Source organism: Salminus brasiliensis, chromosome 7 (assembly GCF_030463535.1).
Source record: "Salminus brasiliensis chromosome 7, fSalBra1.hap2, whole genome shotgun sequence".
NCBI lineage: Eukaryota > Metazoa > Chordata > Actinopteri > Characiformes > Bryconidae > Salminus > Salminus brasiliensis.
Window position 1 is genome coordinate 15,221,804 of NC_132884.1, and position 19,146 is coordinate 15,240,949.

General features: G+C 41.8%; 1 protein-coding gene across 2 annotated transcripts in view; it reads left to right on the top strand.

Annotated features, from left to right (window-relative positions):
* Window positions 1–19,146, top strand: part of sema5bb (sema domain, seven thrombospondin repeats (type 1 and type 1-like), transmembrane domain (TM) and short cytoplasmic domain, (semaphorin) 5Bb) — an 81,403-nt gene that overhangs the window by 20,631 nt on the left and 41,626 nt on the right. For both annotated transcript variants that reach the window (XM_072683998.1, XM_072683999.1), the window contains exon 2: window positions 1,994–2,059. The gene's annotated coding sequence lies outside the window, so the exon portion shown is untranslated. The remainder of the gene's footprint in view (window positions 1–1,993; window positions 2,060–19,146) is intronic.

Sequence of the window (19,146 nt, forward strand, 5' to 3'; positions counted from 1 at the left end):
TTTAGTACTGTGACCTGCAGCACAAAGTTAAAATAGCACAGTGAAAATAAGAGTAACCTCAAATGCCAGGTCAATCAAAAAAAAACAATAACAGTGTAGTATATGGGGCAATGGAGTCATTGCAGAGTGAAACCAGCTGAACCAAATGAAAAAGATACACAACAATCCAAACCATTCGATTTTAGCAAACAAGCTAGGTGTGAATACGGCTTTAGACGATCCAGGCTGGTTTGATGGTCATTAGCAGTGTTTGTTGGATTGATGAAATGTTATGCTACATGTCAGACTGGCAGCAATTGATCAGTCATTTTGAGGTAAGAGGGACTTTATTGTTATTGACAGGACAGACCTAAATAAATGAACTGACCTGCATCTTAATTAGACCTAAACCCATATAAACCACAAGAGTGTATGGCTTCTGGACAAATATGGAATGAGTTGGAGAGAGATTGAAAGAATGAAAAAGGTCAGTGATTGGAGAAAAAGCAGGATTGTGTGTCAGAGAGGTGAGGAGGCTTGTAAAGAGAGGTCAGTGAGGGTTTTCACTTATAGAGTATAGCTAATGAGCAAATTACATTGGGAGCACACATGCACAGGGGAATGGTTTCAGTACATAATGGGAGTAATACTGAGAACAGTTAAGTGCTAGTAGTGTGTGTTTGTGTGAGAGGACATTACTCTGCTTATCTGCTTACCTTTAACTTAACTATGGGCTTTTTGCATAACTTTGATTTTCAGATCAGAGTATGTCCTAAAAGTAGGTAAGGAGACAAATGAACAAATTAAAAGAGAATATAGGAAATTGATCCAATATTTAGGTCAAATGTATGCAGGTTCACAACCTTTCAAGCACCACTGTATATTTGTGCAGATGTCGCTGCATAAGTAGAACAGTGCACTACCACTTTTCAGTGTGCTAAATCTTCCATGAAGGGCTTTTGCAGTCGAGCAGATCTTTTGATTTGAGGTCTAGCTATTCAGTAGTGCTACCTGGCTCTCGTGGTATCTCTTGTGGTGCTCATTTGCTTTTTTTCCACACTAAAAGTGTACAAAATGTATATAATACACTAATCCTGCTTAAAATGTTAAAAGAATGCTATGATTTCGAAGTATTCGTGGTAACAGAAAATTTGACCACGAGGGCCCAAACTTTGCATGCCACTGTATACACAGTTCTGACACTGTTATTTAATACAGTCGATACAAATGTAATATTTGCATAATACATATTAGACAACAGATGATAAAAAAGACTAAAATGTAAGAAAATAAATTAGATGCAATAAAAAAAACCCAAAAATTTCAAGCTGAAATGTGTTTTTTTCATACCTGCTGTTATGAAGCAACATGCTTTACAAAACACTGGCAAACATTCCAGATTGCTTAGTGTGGAGTTTAGAGTCACATCCTGAAGTTGCACTACTGAGCTGGATTATGTTGCTATAATGAATGTACTAAAACTACTGAACTGTACTGTACTGACTTTTTTTACACGCATACATGGTAAATATGACTGAAAAATATATGTATTCTAAATTACAGGTATTTTGACGAGCACAATGCTGCAGTTACTGCTTAGGCTGGATGGGATTTTTTACCAGTGTTCTGCAAAGCTTATTGAGCCTCTCAACAGCACCAATGAAAGAACACATTTGTGGGCGGGGCTTGGATAGGGAAATATGCAAGATGATGTTTTAGTAATTATGCAAAATAATGATGACAGGTGGATTGGTTATAAAGAAGAAAATGTGTACAAACACACACACACACACACACACACACACACACATCATGTGTGCTGACTAATCACTCCCCCAGCCCCAAACATTCAGCTGAAAGTTAACAGTTTGTTTTTCACAAGCCTCACTGTGCGCGCACACACACACACACACACACACACACTTACTTATACCCCTCCCATCCCAACTGGGCACAGGCATGAACAAGCTGAATGAAATCTCTCTCTCTCTCTGCCTCTGTCTCTCCCTCTAAGGCGTGAGAGCTGCATGTGTGTGTTGGATGCTGTCCAGTGGAATGAGTCCATGGTGACGCTCTGTTGGTAAGTCTACTGTTTTTGTTATTTGTTTCTTTTCATCTTTCTTTGATTTCCTCACTCATCTGTTTATTTGTCCCTCCTTTCGTTCCAGTCTTCATTCTCTGCACTTGTGCTACCTGTTTATTCTTTTCCCATTATTTCCTTCCTTCTTTCTTCTGTTTCTATTTCTACTGCTTCTTTTTTCAGTCCTAGCCATCCCTCTCTGTCTCCCTCTCTGTCTCCCTCTCTGTCTCTCTCCTTCTCCACCCCCCCACCCCCCGTGTATCTCTCTCTCTCTCTCTCTCACTCTCTCTCTCTTTGCCCCCCCCCCCGCCCCCCATGCTCTCTCTCTCTCTCTCTCTCTCTCTCTCTCTCTCTCTGAAGGTATTTAGAATAGCGGTCATTTCCCCCATTGTGTCTGATTCTCTTTGTTCTCTCTGCCTGTGGCATGTGTGTGTGTGTGTGTGTGTGTGAGTAGAAAAGGTTACTGTGTAAGAATTAATCACTATTGTCTGTCCTACAACCTATTCTCTCTCCATCTCTACACCTCCTTTTCACTTTCTTTGTTTGCTTTCTCTCCATTTCAGTATAATGTCTCCATCGTGTGTGTGTGTGTGTGTGTGTGTGTGTCTGTGTGTCTCACTTTTACTCTCAGTTCAGTGGAGTTTCTGATAGCTTTATTTGCATGACTGTGCGGGTGTTTCTGCCTGGTAGTCTCTGGACCCACTGCGACCCTAGGGTCAATAAGGTTTGGCTGTAAAGCACAATATGGTCTGGGTCCATGGTGTAACAGTGTGGAGTTTAGAGGTCAGGGGTGTAACAGTGTGGAGTCTATTATGGGTCAGTGATGCAGACTGAATTTAGTCTCTGTGGTTGTAACCGTGTGTAGTGTGTTATAGGACAGTGGTGTTACCTTGTAGGATGTGTTATGGGTCAGTGCTGTAGCCACAGTGTATTACTGGTCTGTGGAATTGTATTATGGATCATTGGTGTGGCAGTGTGGTGAAGTGTGCTATGGGTCAGTGGTGTAACATTGTGGATTGTATTATGGGTCATTGGTGTAATTGCGTGGTTTATTATGGGTCATTGTTGTAGCAGTGTAGAATGTGTTGGTCAGTGGTGTAATAGTCTGGAGTGTGTGATGGGTCAGTGGTGTAATAGTGTGAAGTATGTGATGGGTCAGTGGTGTAACAGTATGGAGTTTATTATAGGTCAGTGGTGTAACAGTGTGGAGTGTGTGATGGGTCAGTGGTGTAATAGTGTGGAGTGTGTGATGGGTCAGTGGTGTAACGTTGTGGAGCGTGTGATGGTTCAGTGGTGTAACGTTGTGGATTGTGTGATGGGCCAGTAATGTAACAGTGTGGAGCGTGTGATGGTCAGTGGTGTAACAGTGTGGAGCGTGTGATGGGTCAGTGGTGTAACAGTGTGGAGTTTATTATAGGTCAGTGGTGTAACAGTGTGGAGTGTGTGATGGGTCAGTGGTGTAATAGTGTGGAGTGTGTGATGGGTCAGTGGCGTAACGTTGTGGAGCGTGTGATGGTTCAGTGGCGTAACGTTGTGGATTGTGTGATGGGCCAGTAATGTAACAGTGTGGAGCGTGTGATGGTCAGTGGTGTAACAGTGTGGAGCGTGTGATGGTCAGTGGTGTAACAGTGTGGATTGTGTGATGGGTCAGTGATGTAACAGTGTGGAGCGTGTGATGGGTCAGTGGTGTAACAGTGTGGAGTTTATTATAGGTCAGTGGTGTAACAGTGTGGAGTGTGTGATGGGTCAGTGGTGTAATAGTGTGGAGTGTGTGATGGGTCAGTGGTGTAACGTTGTGGAGCGTGTGATGGGTCAGTGGTGTAACAGTGTGGAGCGTGTGATGGTCAGTGGTGTAACGGTGTGGAGCGTGTGATGGTCAGTGGTGTAACAGTGTGGAGCGAGTGATGGGTCAGTGGTGTAACAGGTGTGGAGTGTGTGTGGATCAGTGGTGCATACTTTTTGTCTCTGTGGTTGTAACAGTGTGGAGTGTATTGGTTTTTGGTATTGGTGTGGGGCAACAGATAACACCACTGCCACTGAGCTACCACACCACATGGGTTCGATCATAGTCTGAATGACTCTGCTGTGCTGCACCAATAAGAGTCCCTGGGCAAGACTCCTAACACTACATTGGACCACCTCTGTAATACAAGCAACCATGTCACTCTGGATAAGAGCATCAGCAGAACATTGCTGTCTGGGTCTCATAACCACCACGTCTAATGCTTAATGTGATGAAGGTGTCCTTTGCCTCATGGTCTATTATTTGTCTCTCCTATATTTTCTTCTGTAAGCATTAACGCACATCCATGAAAACATTTCATATTTGACTATAAAACATTATATTTGATAATAATATGATTGGTTATCAGAATGTCTTGGTTACTACACTGGTAACTGTACAAAATCTGTTGTACCCTAGCCAGCAGAAATGCTGCCACACTGGAAAAAGTGTGCATTTTTGTTATTGATATTTGTATATATAATATCCTCTTTTATGGTAACTGCTGAAGTAACACGTTTTGCGGTCGGAGTTCACGTTTTATCCAAAAACATTCAGCACGTCACTTTGCAGATGTCATAAAAAAAAAAGCCAAACATCTTTTCTTGTTCGTGCTGCGGGTCGTCCAACCAGGGAAGGGCGAGAGAGGAATAAAAGAGGAGAGCGAGAGGGAGAGAGCGCAGATGAGTGGAATGGAAATAGAGGGAGGAGAGTGGTGATAAAGATTCGTTTTGTTTGCGCTGCTGTTTAAGATTCTGTCTGGTCTCCTGTCTCGACTTTGGCAGATGACCACTCGGTGACCAACAGCACTCCAACTCAAACAGATTCATTCACGTGCTGCAGAGAGGAAGGAGGAGAGAGAGAGAGAGAGAGTAACGAAACGAAGAGGGGAAAGGGGAGAGCCAGACGGAGAGTTAGAAAAGTGAAAAAGAGAGAGAGAGAGAGAGAGAGAGAGAGATGGAAAGCTCTTCCTAAGAGTGCCACAATAAAAGAAACACACTAAGCTATAGCTGACTGAAAGGCGGTGCTTGATGAAATGACTTGAAAGCAGTTAGAGTGAAGGGACAGAATGCAGCATTAACCTGTGTGTGTGTGTGTGTGTGTGTGGACATGCACGTTTATCCTCTTTTTTCGTCCTGACATAACTTTTTTGCTTTGCTCCAAATATCACTCTCTCGCTTTTGCGCTCTCTCTCTCTCTCTCACTCACTCTCTCTCTCTCTCTCTCTCTCTCTCTCTCTCTCACACAGTCTGTCTGGCTGAATAGTAATGGAGTTCATTGAGCTGCTCTGTTTTGGTCCTGTTGTTTTGTGACCCTTTTTGTTCAGGGTGGAATTTGGGGGCCAGAGGGGGCCACATGAGGCCTTAGGGGGCGTGTTTTTTTTTTTTGTTTTTTTTTTTCGTAGGGGGTGGATGTTTTTCTCCAGGCTGATGATGGAGTGTAGTGTATGTTTTCTGAGCTCTTCTGCTCAGCGTGCCAGTCTTTTCACGTAGTCCAATGCAGAATCACACCGTTCTTGTGACAGTGACAGTTTGGTGGGGAAAAAAAATGTAATTTACAGTTTCGCAGATGCAGTCAGTCAACCAAAACGTCTGCTCTTATTAGCTCTGCGCTGGAGCTACGAGACTGTAGCGAAGAAGCATTGGAAGCGCCGCCCGATTACCACCTGGCTCGGTACGATTACATTATTATTTTTCTTTTTTTTTTCTTTCTTCTCCGGAACCACTGCTGGTCCACCGCGGCGGCGTACGTTTCAGAGCCAGGCACTGCATTTCCTCTCTATCTGGCATCAGGTGCTAAGAGATGTCTGGAAGGTGAGAGGGCCTAGTCTTTATTGGCCGGAATCTCAACCGACAGCTCCCCAAACAGCAAACAGCTACTCTCACCGATCACCAAAGCGAGGTGCAGTTCATCTCGTTACGCATCAGGTGGCAGTTCTTCTCTTTGGCACCTTCAAAAGCGGGAAACGTTACACAGATGGAACTTTACATGATGCCGGTGGCAAAGAGGGAGAGGGCCCACAGCTTTTATATGCTGTGATAAAACATTTTGATGGGTTTTCAGGTGATAATCTAGATAACCTAGGAAGCATTCCACTGTCCTTACTACTTTTTCAGTACTATTAAGATGTGTTTGTGCTCAGAGTATAGATCATCTAGAACAGGAATGTGAGAACCAGCTATTGTCCTACCACATTCCTCAAACCGTACCACAGTGTTACTGCTGCTCCCTTCCACCTCTGCGGCCGAACACAGGTGTGGGGTTTTTCTGGAGACGCGTGGTCAGATTTTTCCACATATGTAGTTGAATATCTGATGATGTACACAAAATTTGGTGGAATTATGCATTGTGAAACCAGAATGCGATTCTTTTCCCACACGTGTTGACTTCTCTGTCGCGTCCAAATATTCCTCTGGGCAGTATTGGCGCTGACCACTGCAGAACTGCAAGACACAAGACCTCAGCAGCTGCGAGACAAAGCTCTCGCTGATGCAGACATGTTACTGCCTGTGTAACAGTGTTTTTTTTTTTTTATTAAGGTTTGAAAGCGTGTAGTAACTGATGAAAAACCATATTTACAGTTGGTTACAGAAGGTAAAACAAAAATGATCTGTGTTCCAGGCTGTTATTAATGAAAACTGACACAATATTAGTTGATGATTTTTTTCTTAAAAAATTAGATGTAAAGAACAACAAAAAGACAAGTAGTGTGAAAACGATAACTATGACTAAATGAGTTACGCTTTTTAGCAACAAATAAAAACTAAATGATAACGTGAGACTGACAAACTGACAAATTATGTTAAATCTGTTTATCTATTATCCAGTGATCTGCACATATTAATTTTTCTACCCAGCCGTTCCTGCATTCGTAGGACTGGATATTTGCATTTCACCCGTATTACAAACAATGTCTAAAAACCTCTACATTTTTAAACAGTGGCTGTAATTTCTCCGAGAGTACATTTAATCAAAATAGCCAAAGATCTCAAACTAGAGCTGGGCAATATGACAATATTTTATGGTATTGTGATAAATTTAGTTATCGTGATAACTATAAGCTTTTCTTAGCACATGGAGGACACTGCTTTTGTGTTATAAACACTGATCAGCTGCAGGTTTCATTACTAACAGTGGAATTACACTGGTTTGATTAGATGAAGTGCAGCAGATGTTGAATAAAAATCACTGTATTCAGTACAGGAGAGGATCTGAATAGTAGTTTATGAGAATCTGTCGCTACTGTTGTTTTTAGTCTGTGATTACATGTATTGTGATGAATATTGTGTATAGTATTTTACCATTTTGCCCAGCCCTATCTCAAACTCTAAAGAATGTAATAACTGAGATAAGAAGCATGTTGGTGTTATAAAGTCTTGAAACCTAGAAGGGGTAAAGCACAAATATCCACTGAATATCCAATAAACAAACTAACTAACTCAGTCTAACTTTACTCAAGCTAGCTCGAAATTTGCAATAAAAAAAATCACAAACAAAATAACAAACCTCAGGAGACGTATGAGTACCTGCCACCTGGAAATGTAGCATCGTTTAATGTCGGTTAGAGATAATCCATGCTCATCAGCTTTGTTGTTCAGTGAGACAGCAATTCCTGCAGCCTTTAGCCTGTCGCATTTCAATTACTGCTCAATATTTCTCCTATAATTTTGGATGTTAACGTGTTATTAAATGAAACAAACTTAAAGCTATTGTTTAGGAAAGTTAGCATTAAATATGACCTCAAAAATATTAAAACCAAAATACATGACTAGATACATGACTATACTAAAATGTGTATGCTAAAGTTTTTGTCGACTAAAACTAGACTAACAACAACTAAATTACTAAAATCTGACTAAAAATGAGCACAGACATGTTGATGGTAACATGCTGCTTACACTGTGGATGCATTTTAGTGAAACGTGTAAATGGAATCTGACCAAGTTATATCCAGATACTGTCCAGATATGAAGGTTCATAATCCCTCCTGGTAGTAGATATTTCTGTATTTCTTTTTTGTGAATATGTGTGTTGTGTGTTTCTACTACCTAAAGGGACAATGCACCTAAGTCTTTCACTCACCTTTACACCTGTGTAATGTGATGTGACACTAAACATGATTTTGATTTGAAGCGCATGTAAACGCAGGGTGTAAACAACCTCAAAATGTCAGAAACCATGAGATTCTGAAGCGTGTGTGTGTTGTGCTGAACCAGTTGTTCAGTTCACTGCTGAGGAGGACTCTTCAAATGGTGTAAAGTCACCAACCAGCTTCATAGACATGAGTCAGCATGATGTTTGGGTCAGTGAAGGAGTACAGGGTCTCCATATGTTCTCTCTTGTTCTAGAGTTTGAAGTATCTTCTTCAGTCTCTGTCTCTGTCTCTTTTTTTTGTGCAATCTGCTATATCAGAACATCTGGAGCAGGTTGATGCCTCGCGCTATGCTAAACTACCTGTGCTATTTTTCATCTCATCATCTGCTTGAGTTGATCTTGATAGGTCTACTGCTAGCACACCTGGAGCTTATCACATCCCTCCCCCCCCCCCCCCCTCCATCACTCTCTGAAGTAAATTAACTGCAGACTTTGTTGGAGTTTGTAAACTCTTTGATGCCGCGGGCTCCGAGCTGTGCTGTGTGTGTAATTATCTATTATGGATTAGTGTTTAGCCTACTGTTTTTATCTGTTTCGGTGGGATTAGCCCACTCTGAACCGTGTGCTTAAAGCTCTTCAGTAATAAGTTCATTGGTCATGACTGGACCTGCTATTGGCTTACCTTCACTCAGCCTTTTATCTTCCTATCCATCGTGCTCTCTCGCTTTCTTTCTCTCTCCATCTCACACTCTCATGGGCGCACGCTTTCTCTCTCACACACAATTTTCACAACCAGCCTCTTTATTAGAAACTCTTCCTTCATAGCTCCACCTTGCTGATGTACCTTGGTCTCCATCCCAAATCGAACACCCTTCATTCAGCCAGTCAAGAACTTCTGAAGTAGTTGGTTGGATCAGGTGGGCTGAATTAGGATTTGATCTAAGTTCTGCAGGCAGGTCGCTCCCCAGGACCACTGAGGAGCCTCAGTCGGAGTCGGAGACTCAGTGTAGCCCACAGTTTGCTACCTGAGGGGTTCATCAACGGCCCAATATTTCATGAACATTCTGAAAAATAAAGGTGCTTCAAAAGGTTCTTTGAGCAAAGCCGTGGAAGAAATGCTTTCGTAACAGATAATTGGTATAGACCCTTTACGTCAAATAAAAGTTCTTTAGAACTTTAAAAGGTTCTTCACACTCATGTGTTACACACATGGTTTTTCGTTGTCATCGCTTAAACTAACTATTTGAAACCCCTTTATTTTGAAAAGTGAATGGTCAGTTTCTGACCACAGGTTCACTCTTGGCTAGAGCAGCACCACACACGCACTACCATGCCAGTGTCACGGCTGTTCTGAGAATGGACAACCACCAGAACTGTATCTGCTCAGCATTGTTGTATGTTTCAAAATGATGAGGGTACTAATAGATGGGCTTTAGTCTGTAAAGGTATACCAGCAAGATGGGATGATAAGGTAGCTAAAGCTCATAAAGTGTATTGACGCACAGCGTTGGGGTTTCTAATAAAATGGCCAGTCAGCATAAAGTGTACATAAAGTGTACTTGCAAATCTTTCTCTTCCTCTTGCATGTTTTTTCTGTATTTCACAAGTGACGTTTTGGAAGTCCCATAGTAGAAGCATACTGTGTTGATCTTTGAATGGTTTCGATGTTTTGACCAGTGTCTTAAGGTCTGATATTTACTGTTTTGTGAAATTTTGAATCAAAAGGGCTGATTGTCAAATAACTCAGGTTCCACACCAGATGTTCCGTATAAAAAAAGGTCCCTTTATTTCACAATCAACACAAACAAACAAAATGCTTTCAGATTCGCAATGAGACTTGCTGTTACTCACCACTCACACTGGATCGGGAGAGCCCATCGATCCTGGTAGGAGACAGCCCGCTTAGTAAACCACCGAGCTGGACCTGCAGTTCCACTCAGCCGACTCTCACCAGAAAAGGGGGAAACCCGTCCCATATCTTTAACAAAACGAAGAACTATGCGTGGACGGGGGCGGAGGCCAACCGCTCCCACCAGGCACAGTCTTCCCTTGACCCTTAATTCCAGTGGTTGATAACAGCACCCTCAAGAAAAACAAGCTATATAATTAATTACATAATGTGAGTTTGCAGTATAACATAACCCAAGACTTAAAACAGTTATAAAAAAAGCTGATTCAGCATATTGGCAATACATTATGACCAGCAAGCATACCTTTAATATAAGGTGAACATGGACGCATCATGTATCCTTATATTCGGATATGTAGACCAAATTAGCGTGGTTCCGCAGTGCAGAATTTATTCTTATTGCAACTGAATCAGAATACCGCAAATGAACAAAGAAAGTTTCGGATAACAGCCGGCAACTCTATAAAGTACAGTACTTTCAAAAGGATTTACTAGAATGGTAACATACTGGAATTGCCACAATAATGCTGACACAGACAGAAACTGCAATTCTGTTGAATTCTGGTGAGGTGTTCAAATCTGACATGCCCTCTGGGGTGATTTGTATGTTACGTATCTAGACATTGCATTGGTCACATACCCTTTATCAATATTGAGCAGATATCCAGTGGAAATACTGGATATTGGATGAAACAAATGATGAGTCTTGTGAAAAATCTAAGCAAAGTAGGACCTAACATCTCTGGCAGTGGAGGCAGTCGCAGGTCACAGCACTTTTCACACTACTGGATTTGGACTCCTCGACCGGTCCAGATGTTAAGGCATGTTGGAGATCTTGCGTTGTTGGAGAGGCATCGGCGAGCTTTGAACTGTTCACAAAAGGCAGCGCTGAGGGAACACAGATTTAACTCTGATCTGGGGCTTTTGTTGGCAAGTGGAAATCAGGGCTACCATTGTATAGTGTGAACATGGCATTAGCTAGCGACTTACGCCATTATTAGCAAGATTTTACCCGACTGTATTTGCATCCTCACCAAACTGCTATGGTAGTGTTTGAGCTTGATAGCCTACTTATGGATGCTCATCTTGAGAGCAGTTCTTCAAATAAAAACAGCTAGTTTTAAAGCCAAGTCTTTTTTTTAAATGTAATATTCAATGCTACGCCATATCCAAACCCTACTATAAACCCACAGTCCCTCTCCGTCGGTACAGACGCACTGTGCTAGCGGTGAACTTTGACTTCTGTCTGTTTGCTTGGCTTTTGAGGAACAGTGGGGGCCCAAGGCGTCCCGTGTAGGAATTGGCAGTTCAGCCCATAATCCTGCATAAAAGGCTCTAAATCCCCTTCTCTGGATTAGAGACTGTCAGGCTTGAAGCTGATTTACCGCCCCAAACTCCGGCAGGCTGAAAAGAATCTGCCTTGGGCCTCACAGCGCCCCCCAATGGGCAGTGCAGGGGATCAGCAACATGTTTAAAGGGGTCCTAGAATGTCAAGCTGTATTTTCCCTGGCATATTTGAATAATGAGAGTTCGGTACATGGAATAGACGTCTTAGTTAAAAAAAAATAAATAAATAAAAAAGTCCAGCATAACTAACACAGGGCTGAAAATCAATATTTGAAAATATCAAATCTGATATATACTGGTCATGACTCATTATATTCGTATCTCCAAATTTAGGGGAAGCACTAAAATGTTATGGTGATGTCAGAAGAATATGGGGTTGATACTGGAGAGCAAACATCACCTCCAGGCTTTGCTAGTTATGGGAATGCTGGTTGCTGCGTGAACCAGGCCTTGTGACCTCAGCTTTTCCTGTGTCCATGTCTGCAGAAGGGAAGATCAAACGCTAGTAAAAATGGGTCTGACCGTTTTGCCATGTATTGCCCAAACTAAAGTCACAAACTCTAATTGTTTACACATTAAAGAACAATTTAAAATGCTCAATATATGCATACTTACATTACCTTTAAGAGGTGAGATCAAACGTTTTCTGTAAGTCTTCACAAGGTTGGCACACACCGTTGCTGGTATGTTGGCCCATTCCTCCATGCAGATCTCCTCTAGAGCAGTGATGTTTTGGGGCTTTCGGCAGGCAACATGGACTTTCAACTCCCTCCAAAGGTTTTCTATTGGGTTGAGATCTGGAGACTGGCTAGGCCACTCCAGGACCTTGAAATGCTTCCTTTGTTGCCCTGGCAGTGTGCTTGGCATCTTCATCTTCAATGCCCTTGCTGATGGAAGGAGGTTTGCACTCAAAATCTCACAATACATGGCCCCATTCCTTCTTTCATGTACACGGACCAGTCGTCCTAGTCCCTTTGCAGAAAACCAGCCCCAAAGCATGATGTTGCCACCCCCATGCTTCACAGTTGGTATGGTGTTCTTTGGATGCAACTCAGCATTCACTCTCCTCCAAACACAACGAGTTGTGTTTGTACCAAACAGTTCTACTTTTTATCTGACCATAAGACATTCTCCCAATACTCTTCTGGAACATCCAAATGCTCTCTAGCAAACTTCAGACGTGCCCGGATATGTACTGGCTTAAGCAGGGGAACACGTCTGGCACTGCAAGATCTGAGTCCCTAGTGGCGTAGTGTGTTTCTGACGGTAGCCTTTGTAACGTTGGTCCCAGCTTTCTGCAGGTCATTTACTAGGTCCCCCCGTGTGGTTCTGGGATTTTTGCTCACCGTTCTTGTGATCATTTTGACCCCACGGGCTGAGATCTTGCGTGAAGCCCCTGATTGAGGGAGATTAGCAGTGGTCTTATAGGTCTCCCATTTTCTGATTATTGCTCCCACAGTAGATTTCTTCACACCAAGCTGCTTGCCTATTGCAGATTCAGTCTTCTCAGCCTGGTGCAGGTCTACAATTTTGTTTCCGGTGTCCTTCGACAGCTCTTTGGTCTTCACCATAGTGGAGTTTGGAGTGTGACTGTTTGAGGTTGTGGGCAGGTGTCTTTTATACTGTTAACGAGTTCAAACAGGTGCCATTAATACAGGTAATGAGTGGAGGACAGAGAAGCCTCTTAAAGAAGAAGTTACAGGTCTGTGACAGCCAGAAATCTTGCTTGTTTGTCGGTGACCAAATACTTATTTTCCACCATTATTTGCAAATAAATTCTTTAAAAATCAGACAATGTGATTTTCAGAATTTTTTTCTCATTTTGTCTCTCATAGTTAAGGTCTACCTATGATGTCAATTACAGGCCTCTCTCATTTTTTTAAGTGGGAGAACTTGCACAATTGGTGACTGACTAAATACTTTTTCCCCACTGTATAGTATGGATATAGTTCGGGTATAGTACAGGTATAGTTTATGGGTTAAAAATGGCAGGAACAGGACACAGTTTTTGTTTAAGATGGCAAATGTGATAAGATGTAAAATTATACTATTTAGTAATTTGAGCTCAATGATGGTAGAGTGGTTAGTACTTTTACCCTAGGTACGTTTACCCTATTCATCTGATATGATGCCGATCATCTTGCATCCTTACTGAAGAAGTGCTAAAGTTTTTGAATGAGAAAGAAGAGAGATGATTTGGGAAGAAAGAGGGAAAGATGATGGGGAGAAAGAGAGAGTTGTTGGATAGAGTGAGCACATCATCAGTATCAGATGAGTCCAGCTGAAGTGTGTTCTCTCACCTATCAGACAGGAGTGTGCAGCAGGTGGGAATAGACTGGTGTAGAGGTGTAAATGGGTTTGGCCTCTCCTCAGTTTTGTTTTTTGGGTCCTGTCCATCTGCTGTAAAAAAACCCAAAAACGTTTGGACACCCTTACTCATCTTATTCAAGTCCTCCCTCTTTTTAGCAACACTATAAGCATTTTCATTTTTTAATACTTTTTAAAATAAAGGAGCCTGAGAATATGAAAAAACTTCCTCAACTCAAGCTATTTTCTCTTTTTAAGTAAAATAAAATATAATACAGAATGCTTTTAAAAATCCTGAAGCCCAAGGAAACCCATTTTAAGATTTTTTTTTTATTTTTTTTATGTGAAGCAGAAATATGATCAAGCACTCCTCAAAAATGGCCAAAATGCACTCCTCAGACCTCTCAGAAAACGCTCTGGACGTGATCTTAATATTCTAATGAACATGCATGACTGACAGCCTTTGTTTAGGTTACCGTGGCAACACCCACAGCCCACAGATATTTAGGGTTTACTGAAGTTGTGATATCTCTAACTGCCGAAGCAGAGATGCGCACGAGGAGAAGCTGATCTCCCATTCACGGCTCGAGCTTTAGCTCACCAGTCCAGTCCAAGTCACAAGTCAACACAACATACACATGGCATATATGGTAAGTATAGCGAAAATGCAGTGTTTTTAGGAGCTCTCCTGATTTAGGAGCACTTCTGCGAGGATTTGATTGCCTTCAGCAACAAGTTTGTGAGTGAGGTCAGGATGTTCACATCCCCAACTCATCATAGGTTCATGTTTATCAGCCCAAAGATGCCCTATTCTTTTGCCAGTACTTCTCTACAGGGACTAGATAAGCTGTGTGTGTGTGTGTGTGTGTGTGTGTGTGTGTGTGTGTGGGTGCTTTGGCACATCTGTGTCAGCAATGGGTTTAACCCAAAGTAGCTGAGTGGATTAATTAGAGGCAGTGTCTACAAACATTTGGACATGCAGTGTATTTCAAGCCAGGGTAAGCTTAGGGTTAGGAGATGTAAAGAAAAATGGATTATATCTCGCTGGAGTGATGGCAAAGCGGCTAGCGAATAGGGTAGGCTAACTAAAACCTATCCAAATGCGACACCTTATAAAATCTGAGGCGAATTTGAGGTCGATCCAGTGCTTTGTTTACGTCGTTCAACGGTGCCGCGCTCACGCAAGCCACGTTTTATAGTTCGTCAGAGAAAAAGGGGCTGTATGTCTCTAAGTAACTTTCTATAACTTCACACGCCGTGCCTGGAGAATGGAAAGAAGCTTATTGTTCTTGTGATATTTTTGAGAAGTCTAAGTCTGAAGTCTATTTGTATGCAACTAAAGTGTGACTCGAACTCGAGTCACACAACTGTCTCAACTGTCACCAACTTCTAAAACATCTGAACTTATTATTATTAGTGCATTTAACTTAGGGGTGACTAAAACTAATCATAGATGTTTACATAACTTAAAAACATGGTCAAATTGAGTCAAATGTGGCATATATCCAGTTCCTTCACAGTTTAGGATTGGTTAAACCCACCACTTTAAATAGCCTGAGACTGAATTATAGTTATATTGAGACGCTAAGTGTTCGTTTGAAATCTTCTAGTTAAAAGGCAAGCAGTTAAATATTGCCTCTCTGTCATTTTCCTACCTCTCCTATAGGAGAAAGCGGTTCAGCATACGACGTTAGACAGGCCTCAGCTATGCCTGATTAGAAGATGATGGCTTAATCTGCTTAATCATGCTCTTTCTGTGTTGTAGTGTGTTTGTAAGAAGTCAGTGTTTGGGTCAGAGCCTGACAGTTTTATTGAACAGCTTGGATTCCTCCAGACGCTCTGGTTGGAAGCTGGAGTTTGTTGTTGCAGATTTGTGGGGCAGATTTTTCGCGCAGGTGGAATGTGTTTTGTGAAGGCTGTGTTAGGTAGCAGTGCAGTGTAAAGCATGCTGAGAGCTTTGAGCTGGGTTTGGCGGAAGTGATAAATTCCTGTGAAAACAGTTCAAAATTCTGACACACATTGCTGAAATTGCTCAGACTTACAGCCTTAAGAAGGATGCTAGTGTGCTGAGATAGAGCCACGTATTTATTTCAGCGTGGGGACTAAATCACCCCAGGTCGGCGAAAGCATGAGCGGTTTGTCGTTGTGGGAGTGTGTGTCTGCGCTACTCCAGGAAAAAAGCCTGAGTAGCTGCAGCTTTTGTTAGAAAAGGCAAAAGGTTGGGAGTTAGCTGAAGCACAGCAGCACTTATGAGTGCATTATAGCTATCTGGACAGAAGTATTGGGACACATGCTCATTCATTGTTTCTTCCAAAATGAAGGATATTAACAAATAAAAATAAAAAAAAGCATTTCTGTGAGGATTTAATTGCATTCAACAGCAGGTGGATGATCACCACCTCACATCATCCCCAACTCCACAGTTCCACTGCTCCACAGCTCAGTGCTGGGGGCCTTATGTCCCTCTAGCCCACTCCTGGCATTAGGCATAGAGCCAATAGGTTCATGTTAATCTGCTTCAGAGAGTCTTATTTTATTATTCTATTGGCAATACTTCTCTATAGGGGCTATACTAGCTGTGTGTGTGCATTTGCACACTTAAAGCATCTGAATGCATTCATTAGAAGTGGTGTCTACAAATGTTTGGACATACAGTGTAACTAGGGTTGACATCTCTTTATTTCCCCATATTGTTCATTACCAGTTATAATTTTTTTGTTTTGTGAAAAATTGTAAGTTCTATAATCAGTGGACAAATATAGACGGTCCAAAATGACTTTAGTGTAACTTTTAATAACCAACATTACCAGAATGCCTTTTCTATAAAGTTTCTATAACTTTTCTAACGGCAGTGTGATCGGAATTTGGCCCGAGGTCAGATCTCTTTGATGACCCCTGATCTACAGTATGTACGTGTTCTCGCTGCCATCCATCCATGTCCTCATTCATTCATTTCTCTTTCTCTCCTCTCCTCGTTCCCCTCCGTAGCGAATCGGCCGGATAAAGCCCCCCCGTCCCACCCAGACACTACATTGTTTAGAGCTGAACTCCTTCCAGGGCATTTATCAGTGCCATCTTCTCCTTTCACCACTCTGCCTCTCTCTCTGTCTCTCTCTCTCTTCTGTCCTGCCTCCACTCTCTCATCCTCCCATCTCCATCCCTCTGGAGGAGGCTGAAAAGAGCAGCGTGAATGCGGTGTGTGTCTGTGCGCTGAGGCGTTCAGGGTTTTAGGGGTGTTAGGGGTGTTCAGGGGGATTCAGGGTGTTTGGGTTGCTTTCAGCTTGAAACTGAATTAGCCATGCTGAGGAGAAGAGTGTGTGGAGCAGCTGTAAGTGTACGTGTGTGTTAAATTAGAAAAAGCTTTTTTAAATACATTATTTTTGAAGAAGTGACAGAATGACAGCATTCCTGAAAGACAGTGGTATGTGTTCTGAGTCTGTAAGTGAGCAGACGTGAATATCAAGCATCCCAAAAAGCTCACAATATTAAAAAAATAAAAAAAACACAGCCTGGATACATGAAACTAAATAAATAAATAAATAAATAAAATAATACCAGGGCTTAGTTTGACATATTTTTGACAGTAACTTTTTTCAAAAAGACATCTTGTTCCAGGCCAGTAGAGGAAATGAAATTTGCTTACTGACAATGAAAACGTTTTAATTTTTGGGGGTCCCAAATAGTCCTCATTCTCCATCATTCCATTCACTTTGTACAATGTTCCAGTTCCACTGATGGCAAAACAGCCCCGGAGCATGATGCTACCACCACCATGCTTAACAGTTGGTACCGTGTTCTTTGGATTCTTTTTTCCTCCAAACATACTTCCAGTCAAACAACTTTATCTTTGTCTTGTCATCTGGTCAGAAAGCCTCTCACCAGAAGGCTTTTTATTTGTCCATGTGGTTCAGCTGCATGAGAGGTCTGTGTCCTGGTGGTTCTTGGGTTGTTCTTGATTACCCAAAGCAGTTTCCTCTCAGCGGAGGGTGACAGTTTGGGCCTTCTTCCAGACTCTGACAGTGTGGCTACATCACCAACTAACTTGTATTCACATACACTTGTTCAGACTGGTGATCTTTTTATTGTTGTTGTGCTATCCAGTGTGGACCAGAGGAGGATGACTTTCCATTTTGAGTCTTGGTTCCTCTCAAGGATTCTTCCTCTCAATCTGAGGGAGTTTTTCCTTGCCTAGTTGTTTAGAAATGACTTTAGAGGGGACGTTTCCGACTTGTGTAAATCTACGATCATCTACCTGAGATTTGCTCTCAGCTCCTTCTACTTTTCCTTTTTACTGAAAGTGTGTTGGTCAATCCATTGAGTGCTGTCAAACCCTGTTTTATGTGGTTGCAGAGAGGCTTCCAGCTGTAGTCATTCATGATCACCAACCCGCAAGACGCCTTAGCATTGGCATGTGAAAAACAACTTGGACTTTTCAGCACCACTGAGTTAATAATCTACTTTGGGGGGTGTGTGTATTTATGGGTATGTTTGACCCCCAAAAATATTTTTATACATGATGTACACTTATTCTACCCCAGAAAAGAAAAGCAGCTCCAAGACATCACTGAAAGCCCAATATTGCCATTATATTGCCACATTAATGTCAGCGATGCATCTATGTAAACTATGTAAATGTATATGTATATCTGAGCAGTTCTGTCTGACTGCCAGTGTATGTATGACCCCACTCATAAACAATGTGTAAGAATGTGTAACAATGTGTGTGTGTGTGTGTGTGTGTGTGTGTATCTACCTGTTAAGTATTTTTACTACACCCATGAGGGTCCTGCTGTGCTGTCAAACACCAACTGGAATCGTTAACAGCCTTTAGCTGATTTACAGAGAGCTATTGATTTCCACAACAGCCGCCCTGTGCTTCGCCCAACTAATAAATATTCGGCCTGTAATTGAATAAACTCTGTTTGGGTAAGAGCTGACATAAATAAATAGGCACATTAGTTTCACATCTCTGCATGGCTGGTCCTTACTGTGCATTAGTCTCTGCAGGCCTAAATCATCGCTCACTTGCCTCAAACTGGGCTAAGTAATGTCAAATACGCTCTCAGCAAAAGGGGTTCTGAAAAGCACTGAGCAAGAGTTATTTGACCCCTAACGAAAGTGGAACACTTTTGGTGGTTTTTAAAACCATATACAAAATGTTTTCCACCTAAAGAATACCTTTAATCAGACAAATAATTATTTAACCAAATAGTTCTTTTAATTGTCATAGTTCTATATAGAATCATTACATTTACTAAAGAACCCTATAGGAATATATGATTTCTGGAACTGTGTGATTTCATGGACAACAGATAGACAATGCAAATTGTATAGACCACTGAAGTCATGCGTCAGGTTCTGTGGTCCTCAGTATGCCCATATTTGGCACTTTGGCCAATGGTCATTTTTAGTGGCAGAAATGAATGT